The sequence below is a fragment of the Ursus americanus genome, chromosome 16 (assembly GCF_024610735.1).
Source record: "Ursus americanus isolate L20-20 chromosome 16, mUrsAme1.1.p, whole genome shotgun sequence".
NCBI classification, from domain to species: domain Eukaryota; kingdom Metazoa; phylum Chordata; class Mammalia; order Carnivora; family Ursidae; genus Ursus; species Ursus americanus.
In genome coordinates, this window is record NC_142142.1 from 20617689 (window position 1) to 20643352 (window position 25664).

General features: G+C 34.2%; 1 protein-coding gene and 1 non-coding gene across 3 annotated transcripts in view; one reads left to right on the forward strand and one right to left on the reverse strand.

Moving 5' to 3' along the window:
* TMEM135 (transmembrane protein 135) overlaps window positions 1-25664 on the forward strand; it is a 248623-nt gene that overhangs the window by 118981 nt on the left and 103978 nt on the right. The gene's annotated exons all lie outside the window — the stretch shown is intronic.
* LOC123803870 (U6 spliceosomal RNA) lies at window positions 23641-23747 on the reverse strand. Its single transcript, XR_006782988.1, has one exon. It is a non-coding gene; the product is annotated as a U6 spliceosomal RNA (small nuclear RNA).

The following is a 25664-nucleotide window of genomic DNA, read 5'->3' on the forward strand; positions in this document are numbered from 1 at the left end:
GTTATGGCCTAGCATTCTGTGTTTTGTTTTGTTTTTAATCACTTTCTACTTCTCTTTTTCTTGTCTTTTACTGTTACCATTGGGTTTAGTAGAAAAATTCTCTACTAAAAAAATATTATGTATCTACTTTATAATAAAAATAGGATCATATACATTCTGCATATTACCTTGTTCACGTAAAATTAGATCATGAACATCTTTCCAGTTGGTACATGTGTCAATCCAATTTACTGTTTTTAATTGTATAAATATCGTGTAGTTTAGATATGCCATTGTTTGTTTACTCTTTCTTTTTACTATTGAACATTTGGGTTGCTTTCAATAGTTTATTTCTCTAATGATAGAATGAGCATCATTGAGCCTATATTCTTAAGTACTTTTGCTTATTCTTATCTTGGACAGATTTCTGCAGAAAAAATTGCTGGGTGAAAGGGTGTGTACCTTTAAAATACTGATTGATATGGCCAAATTGCCTTCCCAGAGTTAGGACTGCTTTATACTACCCCAGCATACATTATGAGAATGTTCTTTTTCTCACACCTTTGCCAACAGTAGGACTTTAATCTTTGGCCTGTTTAATAAGTTGAACTGTTTTCACCCTTCTTTTTCATTCAGAACTGCTTCTTAGGGGCACCTGGGTGGCACAGCGGTTAAGCATCTACCTTCGGCTCAGGGCGTGATCCCAGCGTTCTGGGATCGAGCCCCACATCAGGCTCCTCCGCTATGAGCCTGCTTCTTCCTCTCCCACTCCCCCTGCTTGTGTTCCCTCTCTCGCTGGCTGTCTCTATCTCTGTCGAATAAATAAAAAAAAAAAAAAAAAAAAAAAAGAACTGCTTCTTAGTTTTCCTGAATTGTTGCTCTGACTTGTGACTTTTATTAGCAGCTGACAAAGAACACAAGCAATAGAGATTTTGCTGAAGAAATGAGAAAGTGTTAACACTGGTAAAGTTTCTTGGTATTTGGAAAACTTCTCATTGTTACTTTAGTAAATGTGAATCAGATTTGTTATGTTCATGCTGGAGCACCCAAATAACATCACTTTTGTTAACATTCGTTTTTTAAAATTTATTCCAGTTTTGAGGTCTTAGAAGATGAAAGATGAAAAATAAGATAGCATGATAGCATATTTTCAAAACATAAGTTGATGTAGCTTAATAGATTTTCTTTTCTTTTTTTAAATTTCTAATCTTTTTTTTTAAAGCCTTTATTTATTTATTTTAGGGAGAGTGCTAGCGCAAGTAGAAGAAGGGGCAGAGGGAGAGGGAGAGAACGTCAAGCACATTCTTTGCTGAGCAAGGAGTCCAAGGTAGGGCTCGATCTTATGACCCTGAGATCATAACCTGAGCTGAAATCAAGAGTCAGATTCTCAACTGACTGAGCCAGCCAGGCACCCCTTTAAATTTCTAGTCTCATTTGCTTTTTTTTCTTTTCTCTTTTTTCTAGGGGATATTGTACTCTCCACGGTTGAGTCTCTATCTTCTACTTCCGTTTTTTCTTCCACAGAATTTTCCATACTCCTTAATAAGGATTTGTTGGTTTAGGTTGGAATACAGGACATTCATTTATTCTGTAAATTCATGAAGGGAATGTATTTATGGAAAAAGTTTCAAAATTTCAAATTTGAAGAAGTCAAGTTTTATTTAATGGTAATTTTTTCCAAATATGGTCAGCTCTCACCTGCCTGGGAAGATAAATTGTTGCTTTTGTGAATTACTTTTATGGCCAGTTTTGAATATTGGTTAGCTGCAACCCTGTGCTATTCCCCATCTTTAAAATATTTTCATTTGATATTATTTTCTGATGCCTCTTATAGTATACCTAGGGAATTCAAATACATCTCATGAGCATCCTGTAAAGTCTGTATTATGAATGGAAATTTGCTGCAGAAGCCACCACTACATAAAGTAAATTTTAATGCACATGCAAGCTCTCTTTATAGAATTAGACACACATAGATTTTATATGCCTTCTAGCTTAAGTTTTAACTTTTTTATGTACATTTCCCTCTGAGTATTCTATTTCATGCTAGTCACTTTTCCTTGATTTTGTAATTTTCTTTAACTGTCTTTTTGTATGTTATCTTGTTAGCTTCCTAAGTTCCCAGAGGGCAGAGCCAGTCTTTGTCATTTTTTGAATTATTTAAAATTTATATTTCCCAATGCAGTATATTCTTTCTATGATTGCATAAAGTAGAAAAATGTTTTTTTTTTTTTTTTTTTTTTAAGTCTTAGTGTTGGATGGTGCCATGGTTTCTAAAGGCTTTACCAATTGCATGCATGGGATTATTACCTCTAATATACCAGCTGTACTCATGACCTTCCTCACGCTTCCCTTCTGGGAATCCCATGCATTCTCAGCCACATAGTAATCATGAACATGTTAAGAGTTTGTATAGTGATAAGGATGGCAGATAGAACATCTCAATGGGCATTTATTTGTTTGACAGAAATGTTTATGGGACTGGGAAATATGCATTCTGAGATTGCTATTAAGATTAAAAAAAATCATTTTGAAAGGCCCATGATAGAGCAGCAGATCCAGATTTTCTTTTTAATTTAGTCATGCTGAGCAAGGAACTTTATTTTAATACTTTTGAATCTCCTGATTCCTAAGAGAGCTGTCTTACAAAAATCTCATTCACTTTATTTCATAACCTTGTCAGATAGGGCCACAGTTGACTTTCTTTCTTGTTTACAGATATTCTCCAGACTTCAAAGCTCTTACTACTCCCTGATAAACATAATCACCATCTTCGTGAAGTAAAGTACTGTCACTGCCTAATTCCAGTTTATCTTTGCCTGCTGTCTTTGAGGATTATCACAGATAATGCCAAGGGAAATAGAAAACCATCTGGTTAAAAGAGAAGTAATGGCTGTAGTGGTATTGGGTGAGGGAGAGGGTGGGGTGGGATGGGAGGAATGTGTATTCTTAACAAGAATCAAGCAAACTTTTTCTTAGTTTTTTTCTTTTTTGGTGGCATTTTAGTAATTGGAATACTTGAAACTGACTCTTAGACAATGACATATAAATACTTGGAAATCTTTTGGAATTGCAAAGATTTGCCAAAAATGGATCCCTAGCACTCCCCAGAGTGTTTGTGAGAAGCAAAGAGGAAGCCACATCCATTTCTGTCCCCATTTCCTAAGTCACACACCATCCACCATCCCTTTTGCCACATTCTGTTTGTTAGAAGTGAATCATTAAGTACAGCCAAAACTTAAAAGGAGGGGAATTAATGTCTACTTTTCGAAGGGTGGAGTATAAAGAAACTGCAGTATATTTTAAAGCCACAATGTTACGGTCATGATATTATTGTTATGGTTATGATATATGATTTTTAAAAAAATGTGCTGTGAGTCTATTATTTGGGATTTTAGCAGCAATGTTAATAAATGAGATGTGCTGTAGTTTGTTCTTCATGAAGTTGTTTTTCAAGGTTTCGCAATGGGTGTTATACTCCCTTTACAGAAATAACTTTGGAAGTTTTTCTTATGTTTTTATGTTTTTGGAATAGTTTCAAGTATCATTTGGGTGTTTACAGTTTTTAAAAGTATGCTGGAATTCTCCTGAGGAAGTGTCTGGGCCTGAGCCGCCTTTTGTTGGGAGCTGTGTAACTACTTTTAAAATTTTTTTCATAATACTTGATTTATGTAGACTTTCTGCCTGTATTAGAGCCATTTCTGTTCCCAATTTCAATATTTTTTAAGATAGTTTCTGAAAGCAAATTTATACTTACAAGTCCATATCTTTTGTTTTTATACTATAAACCAATGAAAATAAAATAAACATGTTATTACATACTTACATATTTTATATATAGGCAGACATCAGAAATGTTTCTTTAAAGATTGGGAGTACACTTGTCTTACACATATTTGTTTTTTAACCTGTAGGTGAAGGCATTACTAGTTAGGTAAATATGAGTGAATGTAAGAGTTTTCAAAAAACCACATATTTACTTTTTTTGTGTTGTGTATGCTGTTGGAAGACATCAGTCAATTCATCATACTACTAACGAGAGGGAGAATCTTTATCCTATGTAACTTTATATAGACTTGAATTTGTTTTTAGATTTGTTCTCAATTAAACAATCTTCCTTGAGTTTATTTCTTTATAAAATCAGTTTACATGTTGGTAAGAATGTGATTGTATGTGTGAATAAAACACGTGACTGTTTTTAATGTATATTTTGGTTGTCAGGTTTCCATTCCTTGTTAACTCCTTCCTTTTTTCTCAGATATTGTAGTCCACCACCAAGTTAGGATTGGGTGACATACAACAGTGGAGATGACTTTGTGCTTGCTCTTGAGCAGGAACTTCTATCTAGTAGATTCTAAGCTAGGACAGTGGTAGTAAGATCTGATTGAAGAAATACTTAGGAGATGTCTGAAAATTGTAAGCGAAATTTATAAAATCATTTTGTCTTCAGTTTTTTTGGAGATTGATATGGATCCTTCAATAGTTTAACTTGTTAATTTTTATCCTTTTGCTTATAATTTTCATTTTCCTTGTAATATTCTTTTCCTTGTAATTTATATAGTTTTTTCAGGTTTTTTTTCCATTTTATTTTCCCATTTATTTTTTCTTAGAGCTAAATATTAATGAGACTCCAGATACCAAAATTATTTTAGTTTGGTACTAACAATTAGAAATTAACCCCCTTTTGGGGGGGATAATAATTGTTACAGAGTACCCATGAAATACTATTTAGCTTTTAATTTTGTGGTAAAGAGAAATAAGAACTCCGTTTTCTTTCTTTTATTTTTCTTTAGTTTCGTATTCATGTCTTAAGTTTTCGCTAATGAGAATTATATATTATACTTGTTCTGAATTTTTGCTGGCTCTAGGATCTTGCTAGGATATAGTAAATACCCAATAAATTTCTATTTGATTTGTACGTATTGAAGCATTGTTATGAAAAATGATAAAATATTTTCGTGGTAAAACATAGTATTATTCTACTTTTTTCACTTACTAGCAGGAAGAGTTAGTGTGGTGATGTTCAAATTATAGCATTTATTGCTTATTCTTTAAAATTTTCATAAAATGTCTGTTTTGAATCAGCTGAACACATTTTAAAGAGTATGCTGTTATATGAATTTTAAGTCTTTTAATGGTTTTTACTCGTAGAGCATTTAATGAAATATGAACCGTTTTTGGCTTCACATAAAAGGCAACATTTTCCCTGTTCAAGCAAAAAAAGAGAAAGCTCGGTAAATGTAGGTCTTCATTGCATGAAGAGAGCTACTGAGAAAGCTGCTATTTCTCGCACGTATTCTCAAAATCAACAAAATACTAGCAGCTGTGGTTGAATTTACACCACCATGCTAAACTCTGCAGTATCTTAGTCCAGCTAACTATGTACCATTCTGCAAATTGCAAAAGAAATCTCTTAAATGATTTAGTGGACAAAGACTTCAAAAATTCTGTTACAGTTATATCAAGTCTTCTTTGGAGCTATTTATTTTCTATTTTAGCTTCCTCTACATTTTATAGTTCCACTTATTTAAAGAATAATATCAATGCCAATAGTAATAAATAATATGAACACCAATAATAACACCAATATGTATATGTATAGTGGAAAATTTGTCATAAAATATGCAAATCAAGGCACCCATGAAACTTAAGTCAAAATGATGGCCTTTTAGTCCCAATCTACTACACTGAACAAGATTCCTGTTGCCCTTCACATCCTCTGTCAGCCCTCTAGAATTATCTTTGAAGTCACTGTTGTTACAAGTATGGAAAAAAAGGAGAAAGAAAAATCTAACCTAGTGTGCTTAGACTCTCATTGAAGTCGATGACAATTAACTGAACAAATCTATCCCTCTTTCAGTAGTGAAGTATCTAATAATATATAACAAGCTACATGTGATTTGGTATTGTTTTTTAGAAAAATTTTAGGTGTCTTGCTAATTTCTTGATGCTGTGTCATAATTTTAGCTTTTGCATAACATCAAAGTAGATGAATTACATCTTCTTCCTAAAGAGACATATGCACATGCCATTTAATCTGGATTTTGTTTTTCTAACCTTTAAAACTATATAGGTATTACTTTTTTTTAAAACAAAGCATGGCTTTTTATTAGAGGGTGAAACATATATTAAAAATTAAGTCCTAGTTGCGTGTTATTTGAAGGAAGCTTATTAAAATCTGAATTATGTTTTACCTAGAAACATAAGTATTCTTTGCAGAATATTAATGAAAATCCAACTAACCAAACTTAAGTAATTTATTTACCATGAAATGTCTGTCTTTACTTCATCCTTTTCCCCTTTCTTCTTTCTCTTCTTTTCTTGGATATGATGCTGCTGCCAAGAATGTTAAATTCCAGTCACTAACATTGAAAAAGTTATTTCCCCACTGCACACAAGTGAAAATTATTTTTGCATGTCTATTATTTTCAGCCTGCAGTTTCTGGGAGTCTGCCTCCTAGTGTTGATGATGTTCCATGTTAATAACAATGAGTAAAATTTGAGATATTTCAGAAATATGGCATTTGCTTGTTATGGTAGCATTTTAAAACAATTTTCAGTTTTTGGGCAAGACTATTTGACAGCAATAAACATGTGTGAAATGATACTGTTTTGTTGGCTGGAATTGTGGAAGAAAACAAACCAGTTTAAAAAACTTCCTTCATGATTTTAGTTGAGGTAGTAAAATCATGTGAAAATAATATTTGTGACAGTTTCATTGGGAAATATTTGGGGATTTTGCACTAAAATGTGGTCTGTAACTTTAATCCACCTCTGCAATGGTGAAATATTCAGAAATTAAGTTAAATATTTGATTGCATAATTGCAGGTATGCTCATATTGTAACTTTTGGGATACTTAAAATAGTTACTGAAATTACATTAACTATCATTTAACAGATTTTTTTTCCTTTTCACTGTAGTTAGTTAACTTGGTACAAATGCTGAGGAAGTAAAATAGAAAGGAATGATAAAGTCTCAGAAATCCACTCTATGTTGGATTATTTTAGGATATGCCAATCTTTCTAGCCTAAGAATTGTTGTAATTTGATTATGTCAGATTTAGATGCCTGGCTATTAGAATGTTTTCTTTTTCTTTTGTGCACAGTTGGGACCATTATTTTTATGGATTTGGTGCAGGGAGCCTGACATTGAGGCTTAGTTTTACAGGAAGATCTTTTCAGAGTTGTCAGGAAGTAGATTCCAAATATAATTGTGCACAATCTGGCCACTTATTCAGTATTTCCTGACTTTCTGATAAGACAAAGCCCAGACTGAGTGAAATTTTCAGTGAAACCTGAACTTTTAGATTCTAATGCATAATCCTACAAGTGGGATACTTTTAGTGGGCTTTAAAAAATACTGAGAATTCTTTTTGAAAATTACTATCCAAAAAGTAATTGAAATTACTTTATAAGTAGATTCATGTTTTTTTTTAAACACACATTATCTAATGTTAAAGATGGGTTTTTTCAAACTGAGGGCCTCAGAGGGGAGGGGGTGGGGGAATGGGATAGGCTGGTGATGGGTAGTAAGGAGGGCACGTATTGCATGGTGCACTGGGTGTTATACACAACTAATGAATCATCGAGCCTTACATCGGAAACCGGGGATGTACTGTATGGTGACTAACATAATATAATAAAAAATCATTAAATAAAAAAAAAATAAAGATGGGTTTTTTAAATTTAAGTTTTGGAACATTGAGGACCCCCTCAATTGATGAAGCAAGTTCTGTTTATTAAGAAACCTCAGCTGAAAAGGAAAAGGAAAATAAAAGGAAATAAAGTATTTCAGGCTTAGGCTATTTCTTACTTCAAACAAACAAAATTAAATATTCCTACTCTTTTTTTTTTTAATATTCTTACTCTTTTTAGAAATTTCCTGATATAAACAGAAGGTGCAGTATCTACATGGTTATGCATTCTTTTAATTTAATGCAAGAAATTTCAATTCAGCATAAATGGTAAAACATACACGGCATTCATACAGAGTGTTGTTAAGTATCATAAAAAGAAAAATACATTAAGTTCCTTTGTGTTGGAAAACACTATTCCTGTATGAGAATCAAGGAAGGAGACAGTTACCTGTAATTTGACATTAGATAAATATCTTTTTCTGAGTTAGCTAGTGAAATTTGCTAAATTTGTGCTATTGATGAGATAGTTTTCTTTATGATAGTACCTAACAGTTCTATTAGAATTAGTAGTTTTTCATTATTTTGGTTTCTTTGTGGTTTCTTTGTGATCAGTGTGGTTTTTTTATGTGTGGCTTGGCAAAATGTGTCACTTAGGTTGGTATGAATCTAAGCTTAATTTTTTTTCATGTTTAATTATTTGAAGTATTTCTTGCAAATCCAAATCCATCTATCTGAATAAATGCCATGCTAATTAGAATGAAAAAGTTACAAAAATTTTAAAACTTGTATGTTATCAGGGAAGAAATTTGACATTTTATTTATTTGGAAAACAGTTAACAAAGCACAAATTAATTCTATCTCAGAATCCATTTTTATATTGTTTCATTATGCATTTTTATTGGGATACTTCTTTTTGATCTAAATCTGTTTAGAATCTGGCATGCTGGAGTGGAAACCTTGTGAACCCTCGAAAGCCATTAGAGTATGCTAGAGAAAAAGAAAACAGAATGAAACAAAAACAACAAAGAAATTAATATGGTAACTTTCCATGTTGAAACATCTAAATACCTGTTTGGTTAGTTGGTTCCTTCCTTTTAAAATATCCTTCCTTATTTTCCTTCATTCCTTCATTGCCTTTCTCCCTCCTTCCCTTCCTCTCTTGTTTTTCTCCTCTTTCTTCCCTCCTCCATCTTTTTCTCTTCCTTCCCCCCACCCCTCCAGTGAATGAACAAATGATGATTAAACATCTGCTATGTTTTGGCATCATGGCAGGTGGTGGGAACAAATAGAAGAAATGGAAACAAGTTTAAAAAGATGCTTAGAAATGGAGAACATATGACTGAGTGCCTAGTTTTGTAAATTCATTCAATGAATTTTGAATGTCTTTTACTTTGCTAGGCGCTAGGGATTTTTTGCACATACGAGGCTCATAATGCAAAAAAATTTGGTGCTATAATGGAAGTATATACCAAATACCATGGTCGTATGAAGAAAGGAGCATCTTGATCAGCCTTCAAAAAAGATTCCTTATGCTCAGATTTGGAAGCCTGGTTCAGATACCTCATGTGTTATTAACAGTTATTTAATATCAGAATTTATGAATTTCAAGATTGCAGTTTTGCAGACCCAGCCTTACTGCTATCCCAGAATCTTTAGAGTTATTGGTGGGTGGCAGTGGGAAAACATTCTCTACTGTTACTGAGTTATCTTCTCCCTGTATTCTGGGGAGTAAGTAGTCATCGCAGTTGTCGTCTGGGAATAGGGAAAGATGGTGTTTCATTCAGAAAATGAAATGTTGTTCGTTGTCAGTATGCATCAAAGGATGGCTAGAGCCGTGCTCAGGACATAAGCTTTGAACTGCTCTCATATTCGTTTCTCTCCAGGTCACTCTGCTAAAGATAGATGTGGTCCCCACATCACCTTCTTGACACATTATGTTTATATTATTAAAAATTTTTTAAAAGTTGTTAGATTCTGAGGCTCATTCTCAAAAGTTTATGTGGGATCTAACATATGGTAGTATTGGCATTTCTCCAAAATTAACTTAAACTTTTGAATGATAACCCATGTGTTAATAGACAGCTTCTTGGAATAGATTGCAGTGTAATGTTCTGGAATGTTGATCCATATCTGATTATTTCTGACCAAACTAATGTGTAAAAAGTTTTTTTTATAGTATCAGCAGAATACAAATAGCTAAAAATAAAAACTTTAAAGATAGAACACCACTTTCAAGTTTTTTTCTTTTTAAGATTTTATTTGTCAGAGAGAGAGCAAGCACAAGCAGGGGGGAATGGCAGGCAGAGGGAGAAGCAGGCTCCCTGCTGAGCAAGGAGTCTGATGTGGGACTCATCCCAAGACTTCCGGATCATGACCTGAACTGAAGGCAGTTGCTTAACCAACTGAGCCACCCAGGCGTCCCCATTTTCAAGTTTTTACATTTTTTCAACATGTTTATAATTGGCAAAGCAAAATCGAAGGCAGTATTCTGAGGATGGTTTGAGAAATTGATATTACTTGAATATTTAAAAACCAAAACATACTTCGACTTTTATCTGGTCCTTCTAGGTTTTATATTTGCTAATGCATCAAAGCATGTATTATTCTGTACTAAATTCTGTACACAACTAAATTAAAAGACATGGTTTCTGCCTTCAAGGTATTTACTGACTTGGCCTCTAGGGTGCCCAGAATCAATATAGGTATGACCAAATAACTCTTTCCCTCCCCCTCTCCTTTCTGCCTTCTCTCCTATCTTCCCTCCTTTTAAGAGTGAACAGTGGGTTTGATAACAGCCATTGTCAGCTGGCAGACTTTTTTGGCTGTTGATACGATAAATGCCTTAAGTATCTTAGAAACTGTAATAGGAAAATAGTTAAAAATGCTCTGTGGTGTGGTATGTAAATATAACATTAAATTACTATTGGTGTATAGATAGATGTAGAACTGATTAAAATGTATAGGGCATACAAAAATTAGTAAGTCATTGTCCCTGTTCTCCTAGGACCTCAAGTCTAGTTTGAAGAGCACCAGATATATAAGAAATTGTAATATAAGGGCAACCATAATTAGTGCAATAATGGAGTAGCATTTTGGAGATAGAGTGACAAATTTAATTGTTTTTAATTCTAAACTTTATGCTTTTTCCAGTATTTTGAAGAAATTTGGAATAGAAGAAGAACAAAAAGAAGTTTCAGAACTTTAGTAAATCTGTTTTACTCTAAGTTGTGTAGAAATGTAATAGAAGGTAAAGTTAAAAAGTTTCCAAATTCCAGAATTTGGAAAGGTATTAATTTTCCTAGAATATACAAGTTTAGATATTTATTAGTAATTCTTGTGGATTTATAAATACACTTCTGGAGACTCTGCTTTTTATTGCCATTTTGGAGCTGCTTCTCATTCCAAAGACCTTGGGTAAGATCAGCTGTTTAATATAAAGGAAATTAACATCAGCATTAAAGTTTTTGCTACTACCCATTTTGGAACATATTTCCCTCTAGGATCAATTTTATGAATATTTGAAAACATGATATGAATGGCCAATACTGAAAAAATAGGAAAGCTCGTTGATTAAAGACTAATTATTGGGCTGGGATATAGAAATAAATCCTAGATAAGCACTGAGGTTTGCAATCAATGTGAGTTATGCTTATTATTCTAACAGAATCACATGTTTGAGAATATATTCACACTCTTAATTTCTGTCTTTCTTTAGCTGCCATTCCCATTTTCCTTGACAAAAAAGATTCACAATTTGAGAAGAAAATTCAAATGAAGATTTCGACCTCTTTTTGAGGAGATAGTGATGTGTTCTTTTAAAGAAATTCTGTCTTAATATATTAAGTATACCCAATTTGTCTCCAGCTATCTTTATTTTTTTTTTTCAGCTATCTTTAGAAATGGAATTTATGGTATGTACTTGAGGATAGGAAATACAGAAAATTTAAATGAGGACATATTCATCATATGTTAGGAGAAATAATTTTTTTTTCCCCTTAGTCGAGTTTGATTCATTCATTGATCCAATATTTACAGGGACCAGAGAAATCAGCCTGTGCTCAGTACAGAGAGGCCGTTGCTATACTGGCCCGCCATCCCCTGCCCTGGTCATTCTGTACAGATAAGGACCCTGCTTAGCTCACTTTCACAGCCATCTGACAGACGCTATGGGGCTGTGCTTGGGACCCGAGTTCCAGAGACAGTGCTGGACCCATTGCCCCTTGGCATTAGGCCCTCTGGGAGCACTGGGGCTCCAGCTGGTTGTCTTAGTCCCCCACGGTGAGTGCCTTGCAGAGGCTGAGGAAGCTGGCAAGGCAGGGAGAACTGAGTGTTAGAAGAGAGATTTTGATAAGCTGAAGTTTTTGGTTATTTTGTAATAAATTAGGAGTTGCTTATTTCATAAACAGGGTAGATGAAAAAAAATAAGCTCTTAGGATGGCCCTGTGAATTTTAACTCCTAGTTTTACCTTACGTGAATGTTTTGCATGATGCAGAACTAAAATACTCATAAAAGGCACTAGAGATCAACCAGAGTTGAACTAGATGTGTTCTGTATGACTTTAGATTAGTATGTCTCTTGTTAAGTTAAATTAGATTCCACTCATTGATAGCAAACTGAAATTGTCCAAAAAGTTTTCAAGAAATAAGTAAATGTTTCTCTTGAGATTCCTAATAATTGTTTTGGCATTTCCAAAGGATTTTATTTTCTTGGTTAGATTTTGAACAGTAGCCGTATACGTCTTCTAAACAAATTCTTTAATGATAGTGTTTTTTTTTTTTTCCCCACAACCCCACATCCCAGGAGTCAGTTTTTTAAGTTAGTAACCGTGTTAGAAGTCCTTATAACTACATCACCTTATTAGTTCAAGAGTGTTAGGTAACAGTTGTTATAATGTATCAAGTCTATGGTGGTGTGTTTCCCCTAGCTGATTAAGTTTCCACTCAAAGTCTACACCAGTGGAATGGAAGGCATATGGCAATTTTTACAGATCTTGACCTAGGCCACTCAGCAAGGACATTGCAAATTGTTAAGGGTCGCATAAAGTTATGCCATGTTTGACAACAAACATGGTGACTTGGGCATGAAGTTATTATTTACTTTGTAAAAATTAAGTTGTAATTTTTTTATTAGATTGTTCTTTTAACTGTAGAATTGTTTTCAAGCTATTGCTCCTTAATCATAGAAACAAGCTTTTCTCTGCAGTTAGGCATATCTGTACACGGATGGGTGTACAGTTCTGCCACTTTACAAACAGACTAATTTTATGAGAGAAAACTTATAACACGTATGCTCTCTCTGTGTGTAATTGCCTTTGTGTATGTATATACATGTACATGTATCTATAATTTTTAATTTTTTCCCCATTTTAACCATTACTCTGTAGTATGATTGATACTTTCTGTCAACATTTCGGTTTGGATAAAACCACCAGTTTTCACAAGCCATGGTGTAAAAAAAGAAGTGTGTGTATATATATGTATTTGTGTGAAATAAATGTTTTTTTTCTACCTTTTGGGAAAAATTAATTCATAATTCAGTACTTGAACGACTTCATATACATGTGTCACTTTTCTTATATTCATCCATGTCTGTGTCATATTAACATATAATTGTTGGTGTGAATGACCTGTTATCATGATTTCTGTTTTAATGAAGACAGATTAGTGATTTATATTTAAAGGGAGAAGAACTTAACCTTAAATCCTAGGTTTGTAGTCATTATCCTTATTCTTTTAGTTCTGTTTCTGCTGAAATAGTATGACATCCACATTGGAAATTTGGACTGATGCTTGCACAAAAATGAACTTTTGCTTTTTTAAAAAACTACTCACAAAGAAGGACATGTTCAGACTACCTTTTGCAGTCTAGAGAATGCAGCACTGACCATAGAGAATTTTCTTAGAGTGCAAGACACTGGGGAACTCCTTGTGCAATGCTATTACAAGTGGTTTAATGTTTCTGAATGGCATAGGTTAAAGGGAGTGTCAAGAGGATGGAAACCTCCTTGTATTGACCCCTCTGAGACAGTGTATTCATGTCAAAAACTAATCAAGTGCAGCTGCAAGATTAATTGTGTGGGGAAGTGTAAACACAGAAAGCTGTGACCTCTACTCAGAGCTCTGTTTTATGTACAAGCATTCACTTTGGAACTACTGATTGTGAACTTGAATGGACAATAATTTACTCAACTGAGCATAGAGTAGTAGTATTTAATAATTATTGTTGGGCATTAGATGGATGCCTGCAGACTTCTCAAGTTGAAGCATTTGAGAAACTAGCTTAGGCCTAAGTGAGTGAGTAGAGGGAAGAAAGAGCTTGAGTTTGTAAAGCCAGGAGAGAAGTTTGCCACTGTTACCCTTTAAATCTTTTCCTTGAACCCGTCTACTTATAATGGAATTTCACTTTAATCCCCAATATAACTTGTCCTTCTCTAAGTCTCATTAATATTTGTTATAAACTCCTTATTAAAATATGTGTAAAATAATTCATAATTCTCAACTTGATAATTATTTTACAGAAGTGAAACAATGGTTTTAAATTATGAGATGAGAACTAATTTTATTTTTAATAGGAAATAGCTTATCCACCTAAATATTATAATTCATATGGGCATTCACAGGGCTTTAGGCTTTGTCTACATGCATACAAAAATGTTATTATTTGGAAAGTAACCTAACTGGATATTTGAATAATCTTGTTAGGTTTTTGGTAATCTTAGAATTAATTCAAGATGGTCAACATTATATAATGCTTTGTCTTTATAGTGTATAAGTCATTTTATGATTTATTTTAGTTTTTTAAATATCAGTAGACTTTATTTTTTAGAGAAGTTTTAGTTTCACAACAAAGTTGAGAGGAAAGTATGAAGGATTCTCATATTACCTCCTCCCTCTCTGAGCCTCCCTTCTTATCAGCGTACCCCACCAGAATAGTAAATTTGTTACAATTGAAGAACTTACACAGACAATCATTACCAACCGAAGTCCAGACTTTACTTCAGAGTTCACTCTTCTGTTGTTCCTTCTATGGGTTATGATAAATCTATAATGACTGTTGTTGCCATTATAGTGTAATACAAAGTTTCATTGCCTTAAAAATCCCCTGTGTTCTACCTATCCATCCCTTCTTCCCTGCAAACCTCTGGCAACTGATCATTTTATAGTTTCTTTGCCTTTTCTAGAATGTCATATAGATGAAATCAGATGGTGTGTAGCCTTTTCAGCTTATTTTACTTAGTAATATGCATTTTTAATTAATTAATTTTTATTCTATTTTTAGTAATATGTATTTAAGATTCCACTGTGTCTTATCGGGCTTGATGGCTCTTTTTTTTTTTTTTTCTTTAAGTACTGAATAATATTCCATTGTATTAGTTTAGCTTTTAGGAATGGATCAAGCTTAATATGTTAGTGCTGTTATTTAAAAAAAACTCATTTTAATTTTTCATTCTTGTTAAGTAAAGCACATTTCAGAAACTGAGGTACAGAAAAGTTAAATAGGTTTTCCAAAATCACATTGCTAGGAATTATAAATTCAGGAATTCAATCCCAGAAGATCTTGATGCTGCTATATCATCCTGTCTTAGAGAAGGATTATGTTAACATAAATAAAATCTGATATGTTGGAATTTTAAGTGCAACTAAATTTTTATTAAAAATACTGTCTTTTTACATCTTTCACATTCTATTCATTAGCATTATTTTTTGTATGGAAAATAAACTGCTTTGGGAAAAGAAAATGTAATGAGTCTGTATAGCTTGCTATTTTACCGAGGTTTTAACTAGAGTGTTAGTAGATGCAGTTTAAATTTCACTAACTTTAAGATTTTATGCAGTACAGAGTTTGTCTGGGCTTTCATCCTTTTGTAATCTTGTAAAAAGATTTTATGCAATACAGAGTTTGTCTGGGCTTTCATCCTTTTGTAATCTTGTAAAATATATATCTTTCCTGATGCAGTCAATGAATATAACATGCTAATTGTTTAGGTCATTGTTAAGACATCTGCTACTTGAAAAAGTTAATTTTATCGTATGATGACAGCTAATGTCAGCTGTACATTATGAAAGCTCCTACTTTGGGAAACATGAGAAATAATACATAAACCTAGTTTATGTATAATGTGCCTTTTCCCCATCATGTTTTCAAAAACCTGATATTTGATAAAATTACATATATAATTACTATACTGAAAAACTTTACTTAGTTGCTAAAATATTTTAATATTAAATTTATATTAAGCCATTCAGGAACTTTATTTTAATGACCATTACACATGCATTGCATGTGTAACGATAGTAATGGAATCTGTCTTGTAATTGCATTTGCTCAGACATAGGAGATTTAAAAACATCTCCCATACATAAATATACATGCATGCTTCTGGTTTTTATTTTAAAGAAAATTTTATAAAAGTGTTTATATCATTTCCCCTTTAGTAGTTTGCAGTTTTATTAATCTATATGACTTTTGAGGGAAAAGTGGCAAACCACATGGGTATCTTTATAATATAATACTATTATATTATGCAGATGTGTGTGTGCATAACATATTACATGTAATAATGATTGACAATTTGGTGTCAAGCATTGTGCTAACTTAGTTATGTGGATTTTCTCATTTAGTTTAATGTTGATAACCTATGAAGTAGATGCTATTGTTATTTTCATTTTACAGAAAACTATGGTTTAAAATCAACTAAATGCCACATGATCACACTCTTGATAAGTAGGATGTTGTCAAGAATTATAAAGAGTCGAGATTTTACCCTACCTTCACGCTAACAAATTAGCCTGCCTTGGTTTCATGGATGTTGGCAGAAGACATGAGATTTCTGTTCAGAGACAAAAGACTATAAGAGCAATAACAGTAGAAAGAATATTGTTATTTTCTTGTGATGGTTTCTGGAGCCCTCATTGTTCTAGGGTGAAGTGAAGAGCACCATGTGACACCTGCAAACACAGTAGATTGCATGACAAGCAGAAAACTCTGAGCCTGGGGAACCCAAATCTTTTATAGTAGGCAGTAAACATGCTTTTTTGCTCCAGAGCAAAAAACTGTATCTTCCAAAGTTTTTCAGTGTATGCAGACATCCTTGAAAGACAGTCTGGATCAAAAGGTGAGTGCCTCTCTTATAAGACATGCAGAAACTTGAAAGACCTATGTAGAAGTTTTCTCCCATTCAAGTGTTGGTAGAATGACTCCAGAGTGAATCTCTTAACTATTCCTTGTTATACCGTCTCCCCAAATAAAATATTTTTGCCTTTATTCTTTCTTTTCCTTTTCTCCTTTATATAGTCTTTTCTAGATTCTTCTCATTCAAATAATTTTTAGAATTACCCTTTTCTCTCTAGCTTCACTGCCGTTACTTGTTTCTGGATGCTTGTCCTCTTTTGACTCAATTACTGTAGATAATCTGGGAGGTCTTTTCCCTTGCTTTTTGTTTTTCTCGTTCATTTTGTTTTTGGCCTCTTTCTGAAAGTCCCTTATGAATCTATAATAGCTTTACTTGGCCAGTCTTTGTTCTATGAATGGGTGGATTGAATATTCATACAAATGACCCATCAAACCCAGGCCCTTTGGCCTAGTATTTAAGACCATCTATAATTTGTTCCTTTCTTGTGTATTCAACTTTTCTTCCTACTGCTTCCCTACAAAGTACAATATAATACTTGTTTCTATAACTATTCTGTATTCATATTGTTTCTTCTATCTGAAATGCCCTTTGTGGTTCTTTTCTGAGTTCTACCTGTTCTGCTCTACCTTCTGCATGAAATTCTCTGAGACAGTTTGGAATGTACGTTCTGTGAGCACTTACTCTAGTTTAAATCAGTGTTTATTATTTAATGCTAATTGTTGAATTAAAATAATTTTTGCTAGTTTTGTCTATGGCAAAAGTCAGGGACTATGTCATCTACATTCTTTGTATGCTACTGAAAGAAATGGGGCTATGAGCCTCAGAGGAAATGAGAAGTTACATAGATGGAAAAAAATAGGTGTGGAGATAAGTTATAAGGAAGGTATGGGAACATGGTTGAAACGTAGGTTGGTTTTAAGGAGTAGTGTGAAGTGGGATGGGATAGTTCCAAGACTGTTTGATGGAATGGTGGCTTTGGATTTTCGATAAGCAATGAAGACCTACTGTAGATATTTGAGTAAGAATGGTATGCTGAAGATGGTGCATTAGGAAAGACATGTCTGTCAATTTACTATGGATTGGGAGAAGTGAATACTAAGAAGCCAGCTAGAAGGTATTTGTAGTTATCTAGATGTTGTTGGATAGCATAGATATTTTAGGTGAAAACTAATACTTGGGAGGGGCCAGAGGCTGGACTAGGATAGAGTCATTTCCATTTCTGTAGTGGGACATAATTTAATACCACAGTTTATGTGAAACCTTGATATTCTTTGAAAGTTTGATATAGCAAGTGATGTTACAGCCAGATTTTGAAAAAATATCAGTTAACTACTTAACATTTGTGATGCTAATGTAGGTCTTGGGGAGATGAATAAGAGGTAGTCTCTTATTTTTCAGACCTAAAAGTTGGCTGAGCATGGTAATTTGTTAGATTTTTGTTCATGTTCTGTGTCCCTTCCTTGTCCGGAGTCCATATCCCATGCTCTGCCCCTCATTGTTTCTCATGCTGCTGATCAAAAGTGTGGGGAATTGGAGAATTAGGAAAACTAGTGAGTGCCTTGGTGGGTCTTTGTCTCCCCTCAGAGAGATAAAACCTCTTGGGCAGATACACTTTTTTTTTTTTTTTAAAGATTTTATTTATTTATTTGAGAAAGAGAGAGTTAGCGTGAAGTGGAGGGGAGGGGCAGAAGGAGAAGGAGAAGGAGGCTGCCCACTGAGCACATAGCCTGATGCAAGGCTCGATCCCAGGATCCTGAGATCATGACCTGAGCCAAAATCAGACCCTTAACTGACTGAGCCATCCAGCCACCCCAAGGCAGAAAGGCTTGATAGGATGAACATGGGGATGTACTTTCTTACTAATTATAATAAATCTTCATTTTCCTTTTTATCACTAGACCTAACTGGTCACTTATGTTTGCACAGGTGGTTGTGAACTACTGTTCTAATCATTTAAAATGTAATTCACTTTGTAATACTTTCATTGAAACACAGCTTTGTAGTAACATTTCATAAAGTGAGGAAGTGATATGCATCTGGTTTGAAAAGTCCATACTCTGTTCCAGATTGTTGGCAAAACTTCAGAAACTGCGTCTGAGAGTGATATGTAGTCATTTGTGTGAAATGTTGTGACTTAGTATTCACTAATGCTGGTGATACATGTCTGTATATAATGGATAAAAATTGAGAATTGTGGAAATTTGTCATAATTAATCTCAAATTACTCCAGGACTACAGAAAGGCAAATGATGGTACATTTAACTCATGCAGGGATTTTTAAATGTTATGCTCTTTTCTTCCTATCTCACGGTACAGATTACTTTCATAATTGTTCAGAGATGAAGATTTATTAAATAAAATAATATAAAAACAAATCTCACAGTGAGGGCAAATTTTTCTAAAGTATCCATAGTGTAACCTGTGGTAGTGTTGCTAAGAGGCTAATCAGAAACATCTGTTAGGAGTATTCACATTTAATATTAGTTTGAGAATATTTATTACATACATATAGTGTAGTTAATCAGAATAAAAAGTTTAGTGTATACAAGTTTAATCTTTAAAGGTATTTTGGCAGGATACTAATAATTTAAGAACTATTCTAGCAGGAACCATTATTTTGGGGATTTTATTTTCATTTTCATTAAAGTCTTGTTTACATGTTGTTGCAATGGGTGAGTAAACTTGAAATTACCTCCGTGCCTGGATTCTTTAATATATATATTTTTTGGTTTTAGTATGTATGTTAGAACCTGTGTTGGTCAGAATAGTTCACTTAAAGGTAAGGTTAATAAAAATTCTCTCTCCCTCTCTCCTTTCTCCCTGTAATGTTGAAAATTATGAAGACATGCATTTGATCTAGGCAAGGCATGAGGAGACAGTATACCTACCAAAGTAGTAGCTAGCTATCACTCTTAGGGATTTTTCTGATTAAATTTATTGATGATACGTATGGCACAGGATCCTAGGGTAAAGGATGAGGAAAGGGAGGTAGGAAACTTTTTAGTAATTGTAGCTCAGATGTGTTTTAGTTTGAAGCCTTGGGCTATTTGTTTTGGGACATTAAGTTCTTGCATCACCAAGTTTTATGTTTTAAAATATTTTAAAGTTTTACCTGGGGTGGTGAAATTAATAATTCTGCTTTTGTATTGCCCTTGGAAGTTTTGCTGTGATCCTCTTACCTTATGGCTCTTGTTCTCTGATTCCCTGTGATCTTTGCTGTACCTGAAATAGTTTAGGAGACTTACCAGGTGTTCCTTAGATCTCTTGCTGGGATTCAAAGACCACATGTTTCTAGTTTAATGATTTGTCATTAGGTAACATTGTTTACTTAATTGAAAGCATAAATTTTCCAGGCTGTAGTAACAGTAATCACCACCACTTATTGACCCTCGTCACTGTGCCAAGTAATGTGCTAAATGCCTTACGTGCATTTATTACTTTATTAAGTCCTCAAATAGCTCAAAAGGTATGCATTCTTAGCCCCATTTTTCCAAATAGAAAACTGAGGCTCAGAGAGGCTGTCTCAGTTGCCCAAGATCACACACACTAAGGGTTTAGAACCTCAGGACTTTCCAGAATAACACACTCCAACAAACTTTGGAGTCTTAAGTTTTCAATGAAGTTGGATTTTGGTATTTCCTACAAATAATAACTTTATTACCATCACATAACTGTACTTTTCATATATGCCTATTTTGTTAAAGATTTATTTAAAATAAAGCTGTCATTGCTATTGCTAAGTTCTCTATCCCTGGTCTTCCATCCTTAGGCATCCTATTGTCACGGACTTAGTGAGGTCCACAGAGTAAAAAATATATCGAAGAGAATTAGGAGGAAAAGACAGAAACCTAAGGAGACCCTGTAGAATTGGGGAGGCTGCAAGAACCATTACAAAATGGTACTCTCAACCATTCACTCCCTTGAGTTGGTATGCATTCTCTTCTCTTTATTCCTTTTAAAGCTCATTTAGTTGATTGGGAGATGGAGTTTGGGAAGACAAAACTAAAGAAATCTGTTTTTAAACCACTCTTTCCTATTGAGCCCTTCTTTGTGAAGATCGCCAAGTATAAAGCATTGAAATTCTCTTGAGATAGTATAGCAGATAGTAAATAGGTAAAGAAAGGGCTCTTTGGGGGCGCCTGGGTGGCTCAGTCGTTAAGCGTCTGCCTTCAGGTCAGGGCGTGATCCCGGGGTCCTGGGATCGAGCCCCACATCGGGCTCCTCTGCTGGGAGCCTGCTTCTTCCTCTCCCACTCCCCCTGCTTATGTTCCCTCTGTCGCTGGCTCTCTCTCTCTCTCTCTGTCAAATAAATAAATAAAATCTTTAAAAAAGAAAAAAAAAAGAGGGCTCTTTGACTTCAGAGCTGTGAGAGCTTGGGCATGTTTATTAACTTTTTTAGTATTATCTTCTCATGTAAAATGGGTATAGTGATACATATGATTTATTAAGAGGACAAAATCAGATATTATATATCTGTCTATACTATATATCTGTGTATCTCTATATCTTACATATCTGTCTGTGAAGAATAAGGCTTGATACATAGCAAACACCCAATAACTGGTAGTGAATATTAACAGGTAATACAACTAATCTGTATAAAAGTCATTGTTTTTTTAGTAGAATGTGTAGACTTCGTTCAGTTTTGAACTGTTTAAAGATACACGGAGACAGTAAAATTTAGAAGAGTATTTGAGCAAATAAAAAATTTAATCGGGCAACACCAAACTGAAAGTGGTTGGGAGTGCTCTGTGGACAGGCTCGGGGAAGGGCTTTACTACAACAGAAATGGAAGCAATGCAAGGAAATTATTTGATTGGCTATAGCTTAATTGGATGCCTTATTTGGGAAAACCTAGTTTGTTGATTGTTGTGATTGGTTGTTCTTAGGTTTCAATTTCTTAACCTTGAGGCATTTACAGAATTTATTCTAGCTTAGGTTTTGGCTTGTGTATGAAGGTTGCCAAAGCGTAGAGTGCCCTCAGTCTAAAGACTCTCTTGTTTAATTACTTTAACACTGCCCACTTTAGCTCTTCTGCATTTTTTTTTCTTGGTGGTAAATGGTAGTAACTTTGACTATGTCTTGTCCCAATGTGGGAGTTACAAAATGTGGATTAAAGCAGAGATATGTGATTACTCTAAAGGATCAGAATGGTTCCTAGGTCAGAATAAAATTTGGCTGAAATGTAATGGAATATAATAATAATTCTGAAGGAGGACTTTGTAAATTACAGAGGGTGTTGGTCATTCATAAAAGGGAGAACTAGGAGTTGTAGATCGAAAGTTAGCAGTGCCAGTATAGTTGAGAGAATGCCATGGCCTGAGAGTATAAATGTCCTGTGTGTGATTGGTGTATTTCTCCTGATTTAATAGAATTGTGTTTTTGTTTTTGTTTTTAGCTTGACATCACTGTATATTGAATTCATCTTGCTCTGATGCTTTGTTCACCAGTAAATCTTCTGGTTATAATCCGGCTTCTTATGGAGCTTACATTTAGAATACAAGAAGAGTATTCATTAATAAGAGCCTTAGAATGTATTGTTGCTTTGGCAGTTAAGTTTTACATTGTAAATTTATAAACTACATTTTCGCTAGAGCTGTCACTGATAGCTTGATGAATGTCAGTAAGCATTTGTAAAATGGTCTCTTTGGATACTAAGATATCAGATTTCTCTGCCTGCTGAGAGTCAGACTGGTGCCTCTCTAGTAGTGTCCCATGGAAGGTGTGCTGCCAAATTTTAATAAATACCAAACTTTTATTGTTGCAACTATACAGTTCTCTTGTGACATCATACAGCAGAACACTGACCTTAATGAATCATGCAGAGTGAAAAAGTGTGAGATACCTAGAGTGTGATGAGAAGCCAGCACCAAAGAATGGTCTGGCCATTTGAGAACTTGGCTTCTACAGTTAGATGAGTATCCACTTATACTCAGAGACTCTATTGAAGGGCAACTTTCAAGCTTCCAAACCAGTAGGTCCTATATCTGTTGTTCTCTACTGGATCTCCAGCATGGTAGCATGTATTCAGGAAATTTTTGTGGAATGGGTGAGTAGATTGAATATTCAGTCGGTGTTGAATAGGAGGTCAATTGTGGACACATAAAGCATAGAATACAATTCTTTTTAGAAAGACTACTTTTTTTGAGGTATGATTGACATACCAAAAGCTGTACATATTTAATGTATACAACTTGATGAGTTTGGAGATAGGTATACAGCTGTGAATTCCTTGCTACAATCAATGCCATAAACCTATCTGTCACATCCAAAAGTTTCTACAGACCTCTTTGTTCTTTCTTTTGTGTGTGTGTGTTCTGTTTTGTTTTTGTGGAATGTGCTCTTTAATAACCTAATAAAGATACATATTTAGGCCGATAACACATCTATTATCCTCTTCTAAAGGGTGATTTAAAAAGACCTTCTAAGCTGTTCGGTTCAGCAGCAGAAAGTCTGTATATTTGAACTATTATATCTGAACTATTACTTCGTCTTTCCTTCCCATAGCATTCCATAATGATGTAATGTTGGAAAACAGAGCTTTAGATCCTTAAAATGAGACAAAAAATGAATTCTTTTATAGAAACTGTGATCCATTGCTCTATTGTAGTAGTTGTTGTAACCATGGCTGACTTTGGTGTTATTCTGAGTCTTAAATTTCTTTTTTTGTGTGTGTGTGGACAATGCTGCTATGAACATTGAGGGGCAAATGGCCCTTCTCTTCACTACGTCTGTATCTTTGGGGTAAATACCCAGTAGTGCAATTGCTGGATCATAGGGTAGCTCAATTTTTAACTTTTTAAAAAAAATTTATTTTTTTTTAAAGTTCCATGATTTTTTACTTGCGTATAACACCCAGTGCACCATGCAATACGTGCCCTCCTTAATAAAAAATATGGAACGCTTCACAAATTTGCATGTCATCCTTGCGCAGGGGCCATGCTAATCTTCTCTGTATCGTTCCAATTTTAGTGTATGTGCTGCCGAAGCGAGCACTGAGTCTTAAATTTCTTAATTCCAAAGTGCTCTGAGCACACAAATAGGTCGAGAACCTCAGTTCTAGACTGTGGTGAATTCTTGATGTAATGCAGTCCTGCTCGGGATCGGTGGGGCCCCTGGGTGATTTCTCCAGGTGCCTTGCCCGTGAAAAACAGTCCTGTTTTCAAACTTCCTTTGACTTAGTAGGATTGGTGGTAGGTATGCTTAAGTCTTATTTACAGAATACCTATATTGGAAAGTTACTTCTTGGTAGGCTGTGCTGTAGGTCATCAGGTGAAGTAGAGTTTCCTTTAAGAAAAACACACTACCTTATGTAGTTCAGACTCTATAACACTTTTTTTGGTGTGTGTTTTATTTTGGCTATAGCACCAGGTTATGAGGCAAATATATATATATATATATATATATATATATATATACACACACTAGTAATTATAGTGTTTGCTTAATTAAATGGTCTTACTTTAAGTATTTAAAACATTTTCCCTTATATTACATCACTATGGAATGTTATAGGAAGGAAAAACTGAAGCTATGGGTCACTTATGCCCAGTTTCTGCTGCTACAACAATTGAATGATTCTAAGATATTTTTCAGCCAAACTTTTGAATAAAGAATTGGATAAAGATGTGTTAGCTGCCAAAATATGCATCTTTATTAGGTCATAAAAAGTATGTTCTAAGTTTTATATATCCATAATTGATTTCCTATTCAACACTGATGGAATATATAAGGAAATATAGGTGCTAAAGAATTTTATTCTATTATTATAATTTCTATCATATATGTAAAATCAACAATTCATTGGTATTTAGTAATGCAAAATCCCAAGTTTTCTATACATTTTTGGATTCATTAAAATATTTCAAATCATCCTAAATTGTTTCTAAAAGGTGTCACATATTTCTTTCTTAACTAGAACATAACAAACAACTTAAATTGTTCATTATTAATATAAATATGAAATATTTTATAATCCCATAATATTTGTACAGTTAGGACCTATCAAATTGGGTAGGGTTTGTTACTTTACACTGAATGATCTCCAGATGACTATTAATTTTGAGCTTAGCTTACTTATTATCTATTGCTGTATAGTGAACCACCCCCAAACTTAGTGGCTTCAAAACAGCAGCAGTTTTATTTACTTATAATTCTGTGCATTAGCAATTTCATCTGGGCTTAGCCAGGCAGGTCTTCTGCTGGTCTCTGTTGGGATCACTCACACAACTCTGATCTTCTGGTGCTTTGTGGTCTTAGATGATGTTAAGCTAGGCATTCGCTTCTCTGTCTCCCTGGTCTCTTCCCCTCCGGTTGGTTAGCTTTGGCTTCTTTACACAGTGACCTCAAGGTCCCAAGAGGTGATACTGGAACCTAGGTTTGGGAGTCACACAATGTCACTTTTGCCATATTCTGTTGCTGAAAGCAAATCATAGGGCTAACCCAGGAAGGGAGGGAAACTAGTCTCTCTCCCTTTCTTTAACTCTGATGAACAGAGCAGCAAAGTCAAATTGCAAGGGGGCATACACATAGGGATGGGAGAAATTGTTGTAGCCGACTTTACAAACAATATAACATTCTTAACCAATTTCCTATTTTGCTTTTGGTTTCAGCTGTTACATCATTATTATCTTTATGCCTTTCTCTAACATCCCAGTCTCTTACCTTTCTGTTCTATGAATTTGCTACTATGTTTTTGAGACCACTTAACCCACATTTCTAGAATGACATGTGAATTAAGAAACAGACTTGCTGTGAGAAAGGACATGAGGTAATTTACTGTAAATCAAGTACATGCTAGTTGTGGCATCTCTTTTGGGCTCTGAACTTTTTTTCCCCCCCAAACTTTGTGCCAAGATAGTGTTTCCTAAGATATTCTCATGTAGAGTTTTGCAGAGCCTCTCCAGAACTACT